This window comes from Ambystoma mexicanum, chromosome 2q, assembly GCF_040938575.1.
Source record: "Ambystoma mexicanum isolate Mex_15411 chromosome 2q, UKY_AmexF1_1, whole genome shotgun sequence".
NCBI classification, from domain to species: domain Eukaryota; kingdom Metazoa; phylum Chordata; class Amphibia; order Caudata; family Ambystomatidae; genus Ambystoma; species Ambystoma mexicanum.
Genome location: NC_090924.1, coordinates 330,385,795 through 330,405,649, shown reverse-complemented (window position 1 = coordinate 330,405,649; position 19,855 = coordinate 330,385,795). Strand labels below are relative to the sequence as shown.

The window sequence follows — 19,855 nt, the reverse complement described above, 5'->3', positions numbered from 1 at the left end:
GAAAATAATTGACTCCTTTATTTGTTTTTCTGTCTTCATTTTCTTTTGCCCTCTATGGGTCTTTCGCCTCCTTCTAAAAAAGGAGGTGGATCAATAGTAGGTATTGTTGGTGTTGCAGGAGTTTCACTGGGTGGTGTCAGAGTTTCACTGGCGCTGGTACTTGGATTGTCACACTCTCCACTAGTTACGTCTGGACTGTAGGTATTTTCCTGTTGGTTTGGATGTCGTGGAGGTCTTGTTGGTGGTTTTTGAGGTCTCAAGTTGTTATAGTATTCCTGCAAAGAGTATACAATATCTCTGGCGTAGTCCAAGGTGTCTCTTTGGAATTTGCGTATTTTCCTCTGTTCTATCTCTTCTTTGTATGAATTCAGTTTTTGGTTAGTATCCTCCAGAATCTGTTTCAATTCCTCCTGTGTTTTTAGTTTTGAAAGCTGTATTGTGGTTTCCTCAATTTCCCCATTAATAGCATTCAAAGATTTTGACAGTTCCTCAATTGTTAATAAAATTAAATCCAAAGAGCATTTGTTTAGTATCTGTTCCCATCTTTTGACGAAAGCCTGATTTTCCTTGCACAAAGTAGGTTTAAGATAGACTCTGAGTCCTCTAGGTATTTTTTTGCTTTTGAAATATTGAGCTAATGTGGTAGCATGACGTTTTTGTGAGATTTCACGTCTTATTAGTTTTTCCAATTTGAATATTAACGTTTCTGGGTTATCACTGGTCGAGGTGGACTCTGTGTCCTTGATAAGGCCAAGGATCCGGTTTACTTCTTCTTCGCTAAATGCTTAAGTAGTAGCCGATTTGTCAGTTAGCAAATTAATTTTGGAAAATGACATACTTTAAGTAAGTAGTATGATCGTAACTTAAGATCGTATTAACCTTTACCACGCATGCGCGTGATGACGTCACAGTGTTTACACCGTGACGTCACACGCTCTTATGACGCGGTACTTCGATTTGTGCCGAGTATTTAAGGACCGCTGCAAATCACTTTCTTTGCAGCGGATCCTACAAGGAGACAGCACCTGCCTGAAGACTGTGTTCTTCTGTTCTTCTCTTCTTGATATCAGCATTTCGCACAACGTGAGTATGCTTTATGACCCTTAATGGTCATTAGGTTTTTTTCCCCTACACAGGTCATTGAATCTCCATCTACTTCTTCTGACTTGTTCTCCAGATCAGGGGGCTCCCGGGCACATTTAAAATCCAGTCTAACCTTACTTAATAAAATGGCGGATCATCCGATCAGATTGGATCCGTATTCAGCATCTACTCGCCAGCCATGTTGATATCATTACTGGTAAGACATAGCCAAAGCTTCTTCTTTTCAATTTCATTTCTATGTTCTTTACATACAGGGTCGCATCACTCTGATTCGATTAGATAGATGATCGACTTCTCTCTATTTTTCGCTCTGACGATTGAAGCATTTTAAACCACAGGCAAAGACTCGACAGTAATCACTTCATGGTACCTTTTTTTTTACATGATCGGACATTGCTGTGCAGATAGGACATAGTGTGTTTGGACTACTGGTATGGAATTAAGGAATGAGCACATATTGTTTTCATGATTATTGAATGAACACAAAATATGGATTTCTCTTTTCTTTGAAAAAATGAAAATTAAGTACAAATAACTTGAATACCGTTTGGAAAATGAATCCCTTTCTTTTCGATGGATATTGATCCAAAAATACTTAGGTGTTCTGATATGACTAGAATTGACTAGATCTGTAAATTGTATATAACATCCTTTTGAAATAACTTGTTCTAATGTGGATTTATTTGAATGTTATGTTTTTCAGAGATTTTTTGAAAAGTTTGAAAATTTGTGAAAAATATGAAAATTGCCCCTGAAGAAGTGAACAAATTCACGAAACGCGTTGGTCTTCCAAATAAACTATTGGATTTGCAATAAATGTACTTTTTTCTCTATGCATATTTGCATATATACAATTGAACAAAATATTGTTGATTACTTCACTGTTAAAATTGAATGAATATACTACCTCAAATTTCTATTGAATAGAATAGATCAATAATAGGACTCATTGATGAGCCACTTACAGAGTGCGGAGGACGTGAGTTCCCAGTTTTGGGAACTTGATATTTGTTTTATGTCTTTGCAACCCATATGTCAGGGCTGTCCTATTTCTCCTCCGCACCTTAAATTCTATTATTCCCTTATGTAAAAATCCATTTACTATACATATAAAAATCAGGTGTGTCGATTGATCTACTCATATTGTTAGCTTACAGGCGCTACACACGGTCAAGTATCTCTTGGAAAGAAAACCTTCACAACAGTAGGTATAGTAAACCACACTGGTGCCACAAGCACTTCAGGGCACTTCACTGCATATGTCAAAAAAATAAGTGGGTGGTTTGAATGTAACAATACCTCTTACTCCAAAACATATGTTACCAGCAAATTTAACAAATACCTACTTAATATTCCTGCAACCCAAATTTAGTCACTAAACTATAGCATAATTAACAGTTAGAATATGCCAGCAGGTATCCAACTACATTCATGATACTACAATAGCACTTTTGAAAGTCAATCTAGTTAGAATACGCCAACAGGTATCTAACTACTTGAAAAACACCCTTCATTGCAAAGCACTTCAAATACGTCATCTCAATTCTTATATGACAAAACATCTTCTAAACTCTAATGTAGTCAGAATTTGCCAACAGGTATCAAATTACTTAAAGCATTCCCTTAAGCACAACATACTGCAAACAAACATGCTATCACCCTTACACTCACGTAATTGTTTTTTAAAATCTGGTACAGATTTTTTTCCCAATGATTATGTAATGTCAATACAACAGCAGTGTGCAATACACTAATGTTGTACCAAAACATAGTACTTAGAATGTCCTGTTTATGAGGGTCTGAAAAAGAAAATGTATATTTAAATGTGTATACAACTACAGCTTTTGAACTATCCTGCTTAACCAATTGTACTGTTTGTTTCCCACAGAAAATAAACCAGAGATTGCAGCTTCATAACGCTACAACACTAAGTAACCACAGCAAACCTCCTCAATTGTACTACAATCCTAAGTACCATATACAGTTCAATTACATCATTCCTCCATATTATAAACACTTTGTGCTCCCACTAATGTAATTCTGGCCATACACCTAGTACATTGCCTATAATTATTATACACACATTACTGCTGTGGTGGTTGTGCGCAGTGCACATATTCTTGGGGCCTCAACCACCACAATACAATTAACTATATAAGAAGTAGGTACCATAAACCATTGAGTAATAAAACTCACCCTGACACCCCCCTGCAATTGAAATGATGTCTGCGGACACCGAAATTGACCATGGACTCTGTGGCATTTCCAAACCCTTTTTTCACATATAAAAACAGCCCCTTATCTTTATTCCACTATCTCACCCTTTGCAGCCCCTCTTTCCATCACCAGATGGCCCAAAATGTGTTTTCCAGACTTTTCCCCTACCGCGGACAGCTACGGCTGTCTGCGGATCCAACATGGCGGGCGTTTCCAAAAATAGGACGCACCCCATGCTCGTCACCATCCAATCAGCAGTCACTTCCAATGTCCGCGGACCTCACATCGGCCTCTTGGCCAACCAGATGCCAGTCCACCGAGCGATCAGGGAAGTGAGTCGGCGGACCGGACCCAGATATCACTCATTATTTTTGAGCTACTTTTTGGTTGTTTAAAAAAGAAAAGAAAACATTGGAGGGATTTACAGCAAAATTTACAAATGCACTCTTTCAGGAGGACCAAGCCGCTGCTCCTGCCAATTTTTTTTTTTCCATTGTGTCTATGGGAAAAACCACACATTTTGGGACCCCCCCGTATAACTTTGCCCCCCTTCATGAAACCTCACCAAACTTTGAAGAATCTGACAGGGCCATATACATATTTTGCTAAAATTTGTGAGGATTGTTGGGGGCGGGCAAAGTTACAAGCCGCCCAAAAAGTGCTCCTTCTATGGGTTGAGCAACTTAACCATAACTAGAGGGCCGTTATCAAAGGCGCAGAGGCAGCACTCTTACGTTCCACTCCACTAAATAAATCGCTGTCCATACGCGATTTATTTGAATACAAATGCTGTTTTCTTTATTGTGGCATTGAATAGCCTGCAGACTGGCAGTTTACCAGCAAACATAGCAAAGCGTTTCACAGCTCACACAGCGCTTGATCACACACAGTGTTTCATTTAGGAGACCGTCCTAAAATTTAAAAAAACAATACCTTTGTCACATGACTAGGTCTTGTTTGACTTCAGTACATAGCTACCGTTTGAAGGCTACTTATAATGTTGCCATTTAAACACGGTGCAAGTTAGCCTGCCGTAATGCCCAAAATGGATTTTAATTTGGTAAAATGGTGCATCCATCAAATCTTTACACACTAAGGCATAATTGTCACTGATTTTCAAGCCACACTGCATCGAAATTAAAGGATAGTTCCGGGACTTTTTTTTATTGTCCCTATGGTTCGGCCATGTGTTTTTAAGCATAAATCGGTAGATCGTAGAAAACTTTCCTATGGACCTTACCCGACTTTTCGTCCATTAACGCACTCGAAATCAGCCGCCATTTTCTGATAATCCTATCATTTCCCCCCATCGCCCTGGCTCACCTGCTTTTGCGGCACTAAATCAAATCCCCCGCCCCTGAGCCTGACATCAGCAGACGCGTACCGCCCATTTCCCAACGCCAAAGCACGTTTCGTGTCAACAATCGCTGCGCCTCAGCTAATGACGTGTCGCCATGGAAATGGCAGGACGCCTCTTTCCTCAATAAGTATAAACACACCGTTTCACAACACACAGCAGCAGATTTTCGATTCCATTTTTCTCTCTGTGTTACTTTGAGTATTCTGTGACTCGTTTCTGTGCTCTGGTCAGCTACCTTCGCCGCTTCTAAGCCTTTTGAACACCTCTGTAAATTATATTACTTTCTTTACCACACAATGGCTACAATAATGCCGTATATGTACGAGCCCGAGTACACCGAGGAAGAACTACTGGAAAGGCAAGCACGCGGAAACGATGGGGATTCGGACGGCAGTTGGGAGGACCAGTCAACGGATGAAGAGCCTGGACCATGTCGCATGGACGGCGTCTCCACCTGGTGCACGTGCAATCGGTGCGAGCTAATGCCAACTGAGGAGGAGAACTGCTGCTGCCGTGAAAATTCCGGGTGCTTGGCCTACATTTCGGAAGGCGAGCCAAGTCCGCAATGCATCACCGAGCTGCCAGAGTTCAGGGAAGCCTGCCTCTCACGGACCGTGTTGAGGATGATGATGGTGCTTATGCACGAACTTCGCGGCACTGTTCGTCCGCGTAATCCGAGTAACGAGCAAGTATACTCTGGTTGTGATGTCAGTGATGCCACTACTATTTCATGGCCGTCTCCCACATACAAAATTACATCTACGTATCATTCGAATGCATGTAAATTGGTTCCATATTGTGCATTTTCTAGATAGAATTTTTTTCAAAGCAGAATGACATTTTTTACCTGAATCGACAGTGATAAGAAAGTTTTGTCATTTTAATACAGTTTGCATCTTTCATTTTCACAGGTGGTACAGGCTGGTGGCCTATCGTTGCTTCACTTGGTGGCTTCACGGGAGGCTCGGACACCGCGTTCGGAGAGTAATACCTGCCTGTGCGGTACTTGCCATTAGACAACATTTCCCCAGCGACAGTGGACAATACTGCGGATTTTCCCTGGATGTGCTGCAACCGGAACTTTACAATGTGTAATGTTTATTATTTATGTTCAATTGAAATTAAGCTCTAAAATAAAACCCAACATATATTTTAACAATGGTTGTTTTGATTTTTTAAATGAATCTAGTGTGTCTCCATTGAATAGTCTTCCTGTGCCTTGTCTTGTCACACCACATGTCTCCGGCCAGCATCGTCCCTCACGCTGGCCGCCCACCTTCAATCCACATAACCGTTGAACCCATATGCAGCAGCCATACATATGTTATTTTGCGGGTTGGCATCAAGCCTCCCGGCCTTGCCTCCTCCCCCAAAAATACTTACCACACCACTTTGTTCAAGCGTTGGCAATAAAAGGCCGTTGGATTTTATTGATACAAAACATGGTTATAGGTAAATAATCAATATGGTTGATCATAAAAAAATCATCCTTTTGGGCACCGGGTACAGAGATGACCCCCTCTGGCCGTGCTGCCTTGCCACCACAGGCCAGCCTGCTGCTGACTAACTGCCTAGGCATCCAGGGTCTCCAGGGTGAACTGCACCCATATATTCTCCTGGGAGGCGGAGGTATTTATAAACTCACCCCCCTGCCTTCCATGTACTAGATCCTGCAGCCTGCCTCTTACATGCAGTTAGATGGCCTCTCCTTGGTGAGGCCCTGCGGCAAACGAGTCTTGTCTGCACGACCACCGCCCCAATCCACCCCCCGCCCTATCAAAGGCAGTTCGCACCGGGGTACTTGTGCTGGCAAGTGGAGCTGTCAGGGAGCGATAAAGGCCAAGAGGTGCCAAATACCATGTACACTTCAAAGTGGTCTATAGAGCATGGGTTGTTGTTCCCATGTCTACCTCCAGACCCCGTGCCTCCTGCCAAGCATCCCCGCTCACGCTGGACGCCCCCCTGCAAACCGCATAATGCCACGACATATACACGTCATACACAAACACACCCCTGTTTCGAATTCTTTATAACCCACTTCATATTTCTAATGAGAACTTCTTTGCGCTTTGCTAGTCAACCCGTGAAGGTGCTGGTTATCTGCTCTTCGTCTCTGTGAACTTCCGTGACCACTTCGAGGAAACTCGTCAGTTTGCAACCTGTGAACTGCTCCCTGTTCTACGACAAGAAACTATTCTGATCCCTGCATCTAACTGTTTGTTCGTCAAGGTAAGGCCATGTACCATAATCATTTTGCGTCCAATTTCTTTTCGTTCAAGACAGTACATGCAAGGAACTAGTCACATGTTCTGAGTTTACATTGGTATTCATAGAGAATTGTTGATCTTTACTTTTCAGAACTTTCCACAATGCCTGCCTGTTCCATTGGCGGTTGCCCTTCGAAGACTCATAGTAAATCTGAAGGTACTATAATGCATGTTTTCCCTAAGACAATAGATCAGATAAGAGAATGGGTCCGATATTGCGGATATCCACTGTCTGAGCTTGAAAGTAGAGTCCTAGAAGTCTTTGCGGACAAGAGGGGTGATCGATAACGCATCTGCAGCAGGCACTTTACCTCTGACATGTACTCCACATCATTGCTAATAAAGAAGAACACACCGCGAGCGAAGCGAAAATTGCTCTCAACCGCTATTCCCACTCTATTCGTCCACATCCCTCCACTGGTGAGTCAAGTTTACGTATTTATCTCTCGGCCTTGCGGTAGTGTGTACCATTAGCTAACAATAATTTCCCCATTTATGTATCCACTCAATATGAAGGCGGAAGATTCTCCATCCGTGTCGTTATTGCAGTCAACAGCCACTTCAAGCGCCTATCGGGTAATCTTACTTAGCTATTCTGCCACTGACTTGTTTTAGGCATGTAAATCAATAGTTTTAATTTATCGTGTGATTATTTTACCTAATGGTACACCCTTGTACTCGTCCTCTAGTATTGTTATCCAAAATAATGCAAGTACTGTCTTTCAGGGAGATGCTGAGGAGTCCAACGCATTGACGACAACCGTTGATGTCACTCAGATGCTCGAGGTACGTTTCCGGACAGTTCCATCGATGGAGATCATCAGATCTTGCATTCTTGTAGCGTGATTGTTACTCACAATGTTTCTTTTGTTTTTAGCCATTGATATGTCCTTCTGTCGTCGCCCTCCTGTGTGTCTTCTTTTTTCAATATTGTGTTCATTACTAATGAAAGTCCTATGTTTCAGGGAGTCGATGGAGCATTAGTCCAAGAAGAAGGGGGAGTAGTCCAGTTACGGGTCGGCGAAACAGCTTGCAGAAGTGTGCACCGCAGTTACATCGTCCCTTGATGTTCTTATGCATTTCGAGGTATGGATACTGACAGTTCGATCAAGCGAAATCATATGACGTGATTACATCCGCTATACTTCCTTCTTTATTAACGCAAGTACTATGTTTCAGGGAGATGACGGAGCTTCTTCTAGAAGAACATCACCCCTAGTAGTTGATGCAGATCTCTGGGTGGTGACACTTCCAACGATCGAGCAAATCGAATCATATTTAAATATCCATTATTTATTTTAGACAACTGATCATTTGTGCAGGTCTATTTAGATGAGCCGTTGACGCCTGCACAATGTGTATGTTCTTTTTAACAAAATAGAAAACCATACAAATGCAATTACTGTGTTTCAGGGAGTTACTGAAGCATCATCTTCAATAATATCATCAATGGAAGTCTATGAGGAGCCCGAGGTATGGATCTTGACAGTTCCATCTAACTAGATCAACAATGCGTGAATAATTGTCGTTTGAATGTTCTACACAAAGCGTTCATTCGTGTTTTGCTATTGAGATGTACGTGGGTATTGGTCCCCAAGTACATTTTGTGTTTTCAATATTATTATAATGAAAGTTCTATGTTTCAGGGAGTCGATGGAGCGTCAGTGCGAGATGGATGTGCTTATCATGAAAATATAGTCGTTGCAGCGCAAGAGGAAGTGGAGACATGCACACACGAGTCGGAGCAACAGCGTCCCGATGTTGAAGTTCGAGGCAAGAAAGTTTCAAAGAAAAGAAAGCAAAAGAAGGTTAGTGGCCTGGTCACTATATTATGTTGTTTTTCACTGTTAATAGTTCAATACTGTAAGTTGTGTTGAAACTGAACATCCCTTTTCCAATCTGTCTTCTAGTTGCGAGTGGGTGTACAAACTAGATCTACACAGACAGTGAAGCGAACGAGAGATGTTGCTTGTCAAACCTTTTGGCAGGGACTTGAGACTGGAGATGCATCGTGCCAATGGGAAGAATATGAAGTGATTGACAACGGAGCTATACCACATCCAGCCATTGATAGTGAATGTCCTCCTGGTAGTTCGGATGCAGTCGGAGATCAATTCACAGAATCCACACCCGCAAAAACTAAGACCACGAGAAAGTTGAAGAAATTGTTTTATTCACCCATCGCCGGAAAAGGAACAGATGTTGCAATGGAAGAGAATGAAGTGGACGACAATGAAACACCATCAATATCACTGAACATAGCGGAAGACGATATCAGAGATTCTACCTTTCATGTGAGTGACATGTCCTCAACGTTACAGGCCGAACCAGCTGGGATGCAGAGTGACAGTATAAGGAAAGAGGCCAAATTCATTGTATTCGATAGTTGTTTGATTGATATTATTATTCGGATGAAATGTGGGCATTCGGTTGGTGGGGAAGTATGTGGGGAGCCATTGATTAATGTGACTCGTGCAATTCGAGGCACTAACCTTAAAATACATGCCACCTGTACAAAATATCATCCTTTCTCATGGTCTGCACAACCCATGCTGGGGCAACTGCCAGCAGGCAATCTACTTTGTGCAGCGGCTGCACTTTTTAGTGGTTCAAGTTTTAAAAAGTTAGAGTCTTTCTTTCAGTTTGTGGGAATCCATTTCATTGCGAAAACTCAGTTCTACAAATACCAAACCAATTATCTATTTCCAGCCATTAGCGAAGCTTGGAGAATGGAAAAAATGTCTATTGATAGTACATTCGCGGGCAAACGGTTCAGGCTAGCCGGTGATGGACAGTGCGACAGCCCAGGATTTTCAGCCAAGTACTGCACCTACCACTTTCAGGACATGGAAAGTAAGAAAATTGTGAGTTCGGTGGTCGTGCAGGTGTCACAAAGTACATCCTCAGTGGCCATGGAGAAAGTTGGCTTTGTAGCATCATTGCAAGAACTACAATCGCGGGGAATGGTGATCGACCTGATAGCCACGGACAGACACGTTTCAATTGCCAAGACAATGAGAGAAGAGTACAAAAATATAAATCACCAATTTGACGTTTGGCATCTTGCAAAAACAATCAATAAAAAAATGTCGGCTGCAGGTAAAAAAAAAAGATATGCAAGATATTTCACAGTAGTCCAAGTCAATCAGCAACCATCTTTGGTGGAGCTCAAAAACATGTGGAGGGTCGTTGGAAATTCTACTGGAAAAATGGCGGTCAGTAATGCTACACTGTAGCAACGTTCACCGCTGGACCACAAACCAACATTTCCACAATTGTGAACATGGCCATTTGTCCACAGGAGGAGGCACGGAAGAAGAAGTGGTTGATTCTTTCATCACCCACTCACAAAGCCATTGAAAAGATTGTATTTGATAAAACTATAACAAGAGATTTGAGGGGACTCACGGAATTCTGCCACACAGGAGATTTGGAGGTGTTCCACAATATGTGCCTAAAGTACAGACCAAAACGATTGCATTTTGGCATGGAGGGCATGATAAATCGGACTCTTCTAGCGGTCTTGGCACATAACCATAATGTTGGCCGTCAACAAAGTAGGACGACCGGAACTTTAGGGACGCTTCGCTACAATAAGGCCTTCACTAAAAGAAGTAAACAATGGGTGATCAAACCAGTGTTTCAGGATATGCAATATGAGTTTATTGAGAGACTTATTTTGATGTCCTAGATAGGCACATACATGGAGTTGTGAACGAACCTGTGCAGGGGACAGCTGCATTGCCACCCAACATTGCCTCTGTTCCATGTCCACCTAAAGAAGAGCTCATTGAGAAATACACATCACGGTTTAAATGATTGTAATTTGATTGTCTGTTCTCTCGAGTCTCCTCATGTCGCAGGCCCATTGAATATGTGTAGCTATGTATTGTGTAAATAAAAGTGATTGCTCAGTGTACATGCAATGTGTCTATCCAACCTTGTTCATGTGCGCATTAAATTAAACCAAACAGTAATATAAATAATTTTTCAAAAAATATAGAATGTCTCCGTATTTATGGTTCTCTGGGGCTGCAAATGCACGCAGACAAAATGCAAAGATGGAGTGTAAATTTCAAGTCCTGTGAGATGGCCTTACACTGAATGTAGCTAACTAGGAATGTGTGCTCGTTCAAAGTGAAGGTCAGCTGCTTTGATTTTTTACTCGGGTGCCGGAATGGCCCACGACTCAGTATAAGGTTCTATTGTTATTTGACCTCGACAGGCCGGGACCATCCCGAAAGACTTCTTTTTGGGGGTGTGGGGCAATAACGTAAGAAACGATAATGAATATAATTTCAGAAACGAAAGCCATTTAATGTTCGTTCATTAGAAGAAATAACGTCGGCATAGAAGGAGTGGTATTTCGGGGATGCCCTACGCACAGACACAATGGAAAATGCAAATATAATGTAAGTAACTCTTTAGATGAGTTTATACCACAATTTAATTATTATACAGTAGCTTTAAAGACGGGTTAAGTTGTACTTGTTCGTTCTACGTGGCATATTGCTTTGTACTTTTGTCTTGAGGAGAACCATCTCCTTTTACGGAAGCACCTCAAAACCTTCCTCTTTGCTTCTGCTTTCTCTCTCCCTCTCCCCTGCTACAACTGGTCCACTGTCTGCGACCTCGGTCCTGGGCCCTTCCACTCTCCACCTGCACTGCCTCCCTGTCAACCCCTGCACTGGGGGACTGTCTCAGTATCCTACAGCCCCCCCTTGACGTATAATACCCAGTTGCACTCTCCTAGCTATGAAATAATTTCCCGACCTAATATATAAAATGAATAATTTTAATAAAGATCTGATGGTGAGACTACTTTCATTTTTTGTGTTTTTAAAACAGGTACATCCTTCATTATTGTATGTGTCACGAGTACCAAACACCGGCGGATGGCTTTTATAACCGCCAGTTGCTTCTCCGCGTGAACAACGTTACCACCCTGACCATTTTATGGGACGATCGCCAAGTACAAGTATGCCCTTACGCGGTACTAACGGCTCGATGCAACATACAGACCGTTGTGGTGGCCTAGTGCCACGTTGTTGGAACAGCCATGCGATTATCAGTGCGACCGAAGAGCTTATTTTATCGTAAACCAACACCCTGTGTACTGCACACGAACATCGCTTGCCTCAAGACAAACTATTTTGGATCGAGAGCAAAGAAAAATGCAAATCGCAGAATATTCTCTAAACATTTGATGTCCAATAAATCTACTTTGCCAAATGGACAATCTTGCCGTTTGCTTTTAAACCACAGTTTCATATTCCGAATTGTGGCGCTGTATTGTGAGATGATCTAAGACCCTGCGTACAGCAAAGGAACATTGCGTGCCTCAAAACAAACTTTTTGGAACGTGAGCAAATAAAAATGCAAATCGCTGAATATTCTCTAAACATTTGATGTCAAATAAATGTACTTTACCAAATTTGCAATCTTGCGGTTTCATTTAAAAGTACAGTTTCATATTCCGAATTGTGGCGCGCTGTGTTGTGAGCTAATCTGTGTTGGTTTCCGGGTTCTGTGTGTAGTCGCGTAGAAGACGCCTGGGCGCGTTTGCCTACGCAGCACAGTCACGTCACGGATAGAGGCGGGGAATATGAATGTTTTGATAAAGTCTGTTTCAGGGGCGGGGGATTTGATTTAGTGCCGCAAAAACAGGTGAGCCAGGGCGATGGGGTGAAATGATAGGATTATCAGAAAATGGCAGCTGATTTCGAGTGCGTTAATTGACGAAAAGTCGGGTACGGTCCATAGGAAAGTTTTCTACGATCTACCGATTTATGCTTAAAAACACATGGCCGAACCGTAGGGACAATAAAAAAAAAGTCCCGGAACTATCCTTTAATATTTTAACCCAACACAATAAGTGGGTAGAAAGACTTCAACAATAAGAATCGAAATCTCTGGAAAGTGCAGAAAAAAATGACTCCCAACCAGCTTTGGACAAGTCAAACCATGATCTAGGACTTCCTTAATTAATCACACCACGTTCACACAGTGCTATATTTCAAAGTAAATCCAACATTTTGCAAGAATAGGGTTAATACAGAATCAGTATTTCGGATCATAAATAAAAACAAGAGAGCTGTGTAAATGCGGTTTCTTTTGGAATAAAGGCAATTCCAATTATAATGTAAAAGTGCCATGTGCGTACAGAAGTAAAATGCATAATGACCTTAATGAAATTAAAATTTCACATGTTCCTCCCAGCCTAGTTGTAGAATGCATGATTATCTAGAATCTGTTCATATCGGATATCTAATACATCTATAAATAAAGAACCACTGATCATGTATGACTCTACTTAAAAAAAAAAATCAATACGACGGCTCCAAAATATATACTTTGTTAGAGTTGGTCATGAACTCTATACTATATAAAGTGACTAGTGCATATAATAATATATAAAACGGTCTATAATCAGTTTATCCGAATAAAGTGGCATGTGCAACAAAGCGAGTCAGCCATCAAACCACGTATTTCTCAACACTCATGGACTACTCAAATGTAAACAAAACCTCTGAAAGTGACGAGTGCATCAACATGGACTGCTAGAATGTAAACAAACCACTCAAAGAAACCAGCATCCTTTAGATAAATAATATCTAAGTATATAGAGTCGAAATGAATAGAGGGTTTGCAACTCCATCCAAAAACGAATGAATGCATAACATAATAGGTGGTACAGGCCCATCAACTCCTTCAGATAATGTTCCACGTGCATGTCACCGCAGCCTAATGGTACTAACCCACAGAATGGATGAATCACAATTATTGTGTCTTAGTGATAGAGGTTTGCATCAAGCTAGAGTCCAATAGGATAGGTCGACCTAACTGCTGGTTCAAAAACATCATATGGTCATTATATTCATGTCGTCCCGACAGCAGAGATCATAATGGACATCGAAAGTCCAACTGTAATAAACACACACCATCCACAACAATTATCGTCTGATCGAAAAATAGCCTAAAACACTGGATAAATACCACCTATACACAATACAGATATACTCTGCAAAGCAGAAAATACCTTATTTCAATCACTGTGACACTCAAGAAACACTAGTATACACACAGAAAGGGGTGTACCCACTAGACATGATTTACAATGAAGAGAACACAGTTAATTCGACATCAAACGATGCTGGCTGTCAAAGCACATTATTTAAGGTATACATGTACATGAATTCTTAGAGACTATGTAATATGAGCATGCAGCAAATGATTTTATAAAATTAAATGATTTATTCAAAAGTTAAAGGGAACAAACAAAGAACAATAAACCATAAATATATTGATGACCAGAGCAAATGGATTGCGAAACAAGGTGCCTATATACAAATTAATTCAATGAAGTTTGGAATACAAAGGTCCAGAAGGCAATACATCAGTGAACATTCCATGAACCAAAAATAAAGCAAACAGACAAAGAACAAAAAGACAAAAAAGCAATGTATTCATAACCTGGGCAAGTTGATTGCGAAACAAGGTGCCTAAATCTAAATTAATTCAATGACGGTAAGAATACAAAGTACCAAAGGACAATACATAAGTGAACATTCCATAAACATAAGTCAAGTTGATTTAAACATAACATGAATCAAGTTGGCGCGAGTCCAGAGCGAGAGTCCTAATCTCTCTAAGTCTCTGTGTTGGAGGAGCTGCTAGCTATGTGCTATACCGTCTGGAGAAGGTGGTGGCCTATACCTTTAACGAAGTGGGTCTGGCCTTTAAAACTACTTTGCAGCGCGTAGCGCCATGCGCGACATCAGAGCAAGAGTCCCAGTCTCTGTGTTGGAAGAGCTGCTAGCTGTGTGCTATACTGTGTGGAGAAGGTGGTGGCCTATACCTTTAATGAAGTGGTTTTGGCCTTAAAAACACCTTTGCAGCGCATAGCACCGAGTGAGTCCCAGTCTCTCGCAGGTCACAAAGGGAAGGAGAAGATGCCAACGACTGGCGGGCTCAGCAGCGAAGGAAGACCGAACACTTGTGCGAAGCTGCGGACGCTGGAAGGATCAAGAGAGGAGTGCAACATTGTTTGCGAAGTTCTGCAACTGTCTCGGGTCTACTGAGGCACAGAAACATCAATGCAGACGCTGGTGAGTGTATTGGACAAAATACGTATAACATGCGATTTGACTGAAATGAAAGAGCCAAACAAGCTGTCACTACCCAGACGAGGGCGAGGGAGGGGGTTTGATGGTGAGCACAGACACAGCTTGATCGTAAATATCGCAGACATCATGGATGCCGAGCTGCTCGAGGCTGAAATATCAGTTTCAGCCTACGTAAGGCCGGCGATATTCCGTGAAAGCACAGACATGGTGCAAAGCAATTGCAATAAAAAACGCAGGCTGCCTGTGTTAGTTGGGAAAACAACCCATGAGCGGAGCAATATGCAGATAATGGATTTGTTAATAGAGCGAATTACGACAAATAACACTATGAGGAATACCACCCTAGATGACAAAATACAAGATCACAACAACAGCCACAACACAAACACTGTCAATACAGACAAAAATTGTGGAAACATGCGAGAAACAGCAACATCACTTGAAAAAGCTCATGATAATGTTCATGCCAAGGTACATTATCTTGAAGCGCTACAAACGAAACAAATGTCCCAAATACATAGGGATGAAAGGGTACAAGAGGAAGAGCGTATATCACCAGAAGATTTAACTTAAATGGGTCGAGCTATCTCAATGATCCGATCCGAACGCCAAACGAAAACAAGGCGTAAGACGTATTGTGCAGAAAATAATTAGTGAAGATAGTCTGGAACTGACAACGGCACAAGGAGGCTCTGACAAAAATAAAGAAGTAGAGTTAGAGGCGGAATCGGCATTCGCAAAGCCCCACAAAATACACCTAATGCACATACACAAACGAGGTGCAACGAGAAGGCTTTCAGCACTACAAATGTCAACACCAGCGCCAGTGTCACCGAGACTCGTGCGCTGCAAAGAGCGGCAACAAAACTACAGTGAGCAGTCCTTTGCAGGAGAACCAAAGGAATACGAACTTCACACAAAATTCATCGAAGTTATGCACGTAGAGGCTGGGTTAAAAACACCAGCAAACACAGAACTGGGCAATAATGGAGGCAGGGCACACATGGAAAAGAGGCAAGCCCCCGGAAGAAGGCAGGGGCACGCAAAAGAAAAAAATATGCAGAGTATCACCCAGATTGAAGAAGCTCAATCATTGCATGCTTTCCCTGCACCAACATCAGAACAGGGAGCATACGGGCCATAGGATATACAGGACACACAAGAACGACAAGAGTGTACAGCTAAAAAACCAAGCACACAGCGTGACAATACTGACAACAATGGCAACAACTCTGATAATACTGAAATACACTTCAGACCTAGGGAAGAGCAGGAAACAAATCGATCACAGAACAAAGAAGAGACCTCAGAAAGCCTCGAAAGGAGCCAATCCCAGAGAGAGGAGACACATGATCAGAAAAAACCAAACAGCAGTAACATTGAGGAAGTAACAAATATAAAAAACAACAGCAAGCACCTCTCATTAGCAGCAGGGGTACAAATACACAACAATGTAATGGCCACAATGACAATCTCGATGGCCCCCTTTACTAAGCTCTACGAAGCAATGAATGAGAATATAAAAGACAATGCAACCTTACTCGCAATGATACACTCCAAATTAATTTATTTGGAGACATTCACCTCAAAAGTACATGATAGATTAAATTACGAAGCAGAAAATTCAGCGACATGGCAGAGGAGATTATGTGATTTAGCAAGTGGTGGAGACAAATCAACGATGATGGCAGCCATACTGGACACATCCAAATAGATAAGAAATCAGGTAAATAAGCTTGATAGAGATCAGAGCATAAGCAACCGCAAACAAGAATCAATAAAAGATGACACAATCAACTGTGGGCGGGAACTCAAAATGAGGTACAACAACCCGAAACGCAGATAGACGTAGAGATCTCTTGTGTTTGCCAAGACCAATGCCAAGAAAGACATAAAAACGGCACCCCGAAGGCCTTGGATGTGAGAACACAAGGAAAGTTAACTCAAAATGAAGCCAGCTATCCTGTATTTCAGAAAAACATAACTGCTGGCGCAGACGAGATTGGGCTGGTGATGGAACAAGGAGAAAAAAAGTCTAAAAAACAATGACACCAAGCCCCAGGAGGAAAACCAAAGAGGAAAGAAGATGAAAAACATGACAAAAACAATCAAGTCTAAAGTCGCAGCGTTGCAAGGCTTCCTAAGGAATCTATCAAAACCACCACGCGAATAAAAAAAAGAGGGAGATGGAAGCATAGAAATAGCCAGGAGAAAAATCGAGGGCGATTGTTCCACTAACAGCTACAGTAGAACAATCCGAAACAGCAGAGGTATCACTAGATGAGGAAATAGAAACAAAGAACGATATGGTTGAAATAGACTGGATTGATGCCATCTCGTACTACATTGAAGCAAACTAAGATTTGCTAGGAGAATTGTCACCACAGCACCAAGATAACTTAAAGCAATCTAAACTTTTACAAGAGAAAGGGGCGGTAAAGAATGCGCAAGACGTTGAGCAAAGGACAATAAACTACTCATTGGGTACAAAAACAACATCTCTGTTCCCAACTCTATCCCAAAAAAGAAAAATCAAAGACAGATACACGCAGCAATGGGAGGTGGGGGAAGGGGGGCAAAAAAACATGCAGCAATCGGAACCCAAGGAAACCGAGAACAAATGGAGAAGAGAGAACCAGCCAACAAACTCGGGACATAAGAGATGACCCAAGGAAAACAAGTCACCTGAAATTAGAATTGAAGAACATACTTGGTGAACGAAACGAGGTAAATTTAAATCCCCCAAATGTAATACACCTAACACACACTGTGCCAACACTGCGATATATTACCGCGGACGGCATAGCCATAGCAGAATACCAAGACGAACAAAGAGTGGATTGAGTAGTCCTACATATAAAATCAACTAAAGTTGGTGATCGTCTGATAAAGGAATCCACCAAGCTTCTCCGGTTAGGCTTTGACCTAAGAGCATATGAAGAAAGTCAACCAGAGATAGACTGTCACAAAGACAGATAAATGAGGCAACAGAGACAAGCCGTCAAGTGACAAACACCAAGAGGTCGGAGAAAAAGACGAAAACTGTGCAGCAATAACAGTAACATTTGCTAATAAAAACACAACATCAAAAGGACAAGGCGAAGTCACCAAAGAAAGAGAACGAATCCAGAGGAAACGACTGGTCCTGGCTAGCTGAAGCACTAGCCAAAACCACAAAAGAATTGGAAGGAAATGCTGAAGGAAACCGGACACGTGCGCAGATCTCCTGGAACACCAGAGGATTTAAGCACTTGTTTAACCAATCAGGGGAGAACCTAAAAGGAGTTGCAATAATTTGCCTACAGGAGACCTGTGGTTACGAACACAGCCAGTTTGTGACGGATATGAGACCTGGATAAATCCAGCTGAAAAAGGACCCAACGGAAGACCTTACACAGGTCTATTGATGATGATCAAAAATGACTGCAACTAGAGAGTGTCCAGTAGAGGAAATCCAAATCCTTATACACAATGGTCTCTAATGAAACCCACCGACCAGGGAGTGGATGATCCTTCTGAAGTCCTGATCATAAATCTTTATTGGAATGCATTGAAAATTATGACAACAAATTTCCTAAGTGGCATAGGGGAAATAATTGACAATGCATACAACACCCTGACAAGACCAGTGATGATCATAATCGGTGGAGATTTGAACATTAAATGTTTAGAACAACAAGGAACACCTAAACAAAGCCACTCGAGAGAGACTTGACGAACAATATCAAACGAAGCGCAGTGGTCAAGATTCATGCAGTCTCGCAACCTCTATCTGCTCAACAGGAAGACCCCAGGAGATCCACCAGGAAAAAAGACATGGAGTAACGGGAAACAAGTCTCATTACTTGACTATATATACACCTCAAGGAATTATCTACACAAAGTAGAGAGATTGGAAGTACTAGATCAACAAAGCAGCGACCAGAGACCACTAAAGCTGACGTGGAAGGTCAGAGACAGGAAAGATAAAGTCTTGGTAGCCTCAAGGCTAGAAATCAATCAGGGGTGCAACCGACTGAAAAGAAGATCTAGTGACCTAGAGGCGATCACAAGTAAATACCTCAAATTAATTGAAAATGGAACAAGTGACAGCTCATACGAGCCACTACTGCAGAATACTGTGTAGTAAAAACAGGCCTGAAACAGTCCCTGCTACAACCGAAACAAACATAGTAAAACAGTAGTGGAAATAAGAAAGGTACAGAGAAGGGAGTTAAGAAACTGGAAAAGAGATCACACAGACCTAACAGAAGAAGCAACAGAAGAAGGAATACAATGTATTTATTTATTTATTAGCAGTCATAAAGCGCTCAGCAGCCCTTAGGCATTGTGGCGCTGTTACAGAAATACTTGCTGGTTACAAAGAAAATGGTGTGCATAATGGATACGAGGCAGCAGCTTGGCTTAGTGGTTACAATGGCAGCTTAGTTCAGTGGTTACAAGGACATGATATGCATAGTGGTTACATAAGATAAAGTAGCAGTTAGTAACATGCATAGCTTAGGCAAAGTTACACATTTTGCTTAGTGAGCCTGAGGAGTTAGTTGAACAGAATGGTTTTGAGAGTTTTTGCGAAAGATGAGGAGGGATGGTTCTTCTCTAAGTTCACCGGGGAATGCATTCCATAATTTGGGAGCCATGTGGGGGAATCCTAGACCTCCGGCATTAGCTCTTTTAGTGAGTGGGACTTGCAGTTGGTTGGTATGCTGACTTCTTTTGGGGCGGGTAGAAATGGCCCTGTTGAAGGTTTCAGTTAGATCGGATGGTGCTAAGAGACTCAA

General features: G+C 41.8%; 1 protein-coding gene across 4 annotated transcripts in view; it reads right to left on the bottom strand.

Moving 5' to 3' along the window:
- TSC2 (TSC complex subunit 2) overlaps positions 1-19,855 on the bottom strand; it is a 1,437,517-nt gene that overhangs the window by 40,065 nt on the left and 1,377,597 nt on the right. The window lies entirely within an intron of this gene.